This window comes from Arachis ipaensis, chromosome B5 (genome assembly GCF_059453495.1).
Source record: "Arachis ipaensis isolate K30076 ecotype BB chromosome B5, ASM5945349v1, whole genome shotgun sequence".
NCBI lineage: Eukaryota > Viridiplantae > Streptophyta > Magnoliopsida > Fabales > Fabaceae > Arachis > Arachis ipaensis.
Window position 1 is genome coordinate 84,066,593 of NC_142440.1, and position 1,167 is coordinate 84,067,759.

At 44.3% G+C, this 1,167-nt stretch overlaps 1 non-coding gene across 1 annotated transcript; it reads left to right on the forward strand.

Moving 5' to 3' along the window:
• The first annotated feature begins 709 nt into the window (after positions 1-709).
• Positions 710-816, forward strand: LOC148564803 (small nucleolar RNA R71). The gene has a single exon (XR_015885255.1). It is a non-coding gene; the product is annotated as a small nucleolar RNA R71 (small nucleolar RNA).
• Positions 817-1,167: the final 351 nt, after the last annotated feature.

The window sequence follows — 1,167 nt, forward strand, 5'->3', positions numbered from 1 at the left end:
GTTCTTGAAACTGGCTCGCACTTCCTCCTTGAACACCTTGTTGTCTTGAATCTCCTTGCTTATGCCTTCAAGTAGATTCTCAATACTTGAGATTCTTTTATCAAATGATGATAGGTTAGGCTGAGGAGGGTTATTCTGGCCTTGATATGAATGTGGAGAGGTGTTGTTATGGGGGTGTTGATATGGGCTAGATGTGAAGTGTTGAGTGGCTGCATTGTTTGGATTTGGGCGTCTTTGATCAAGGCTTTGGTCTTGTTAATTTCCCCACCCAAAGTTTGGGTGATTCCTCCATCCAGGGTTATAGGTCTTGGAGTATGGATCATGGTTTTGCCTAGGTGAATTCCCAATGTAGTTGGCTTGCTCCTGACTACCCTCTGCTTCTTCATTCAGTCCTTCTTGGGTTGTTGATGAAGTGGAGATTGCTGCTACTTGGTTCCTCTCCATCTTCTTGGTGAGGTCAGCCAGCTGCTGGGTAATGAGCTTGTTTTGGGCCAGCAGAGCATCTACATTGTTTAGCTCCGTTACTCATCTTGTGTTCCCTCTTTCGGAAGCATAGAAGTAGTCGTTCTCTGCTACTGTTTCAATGACATCTATGGCCTCTTCAATGGTCTTCTTCTTGTTCAAAGATCCTCCAGATGAATGGTCTACGGCCTTCTTTGATTCATAAGAGAGCCCTTCAAAGAAAATGTGCAGCTGCACCCATTCATTGAACATATCGGGTGGGAACCTCCTTGTTAGGTCTTTAAATCTCTCCCATGCTTCATATAGAGTCTCACCATCTTGTTGCCTAAAAGTTTGGACCTCAGCTCTCAGCCTATTGATTCGTTGAGGAAGGTAATATCTTGCTAAGAATTTGTTCACCACATCTTCCCAAGTTGTCAAGCTCTCCCTTGGGAAAGACTCCAGCCACTTGGCTGCCTTATCCTTGAGTGAGAATGGAAATAAGAGCAGTCTATAGGCCTCAGGATGAACACCATTAGACTTCACTGTGTCATATATTCTCAGGAAGGTGGTTAGATGTTGATTGGGGTCCTCTTGGACACTTCCTCCGAACGAACAGTTGTTCTGAACAAGGGTGATGAGCTGTGGTTTTAGTTCAAAATTGTTGGCAAGGATGGTTGGCTTTTGAATGCTACTTCCACAGTTTCCTAGGTTTGGATTGATGTA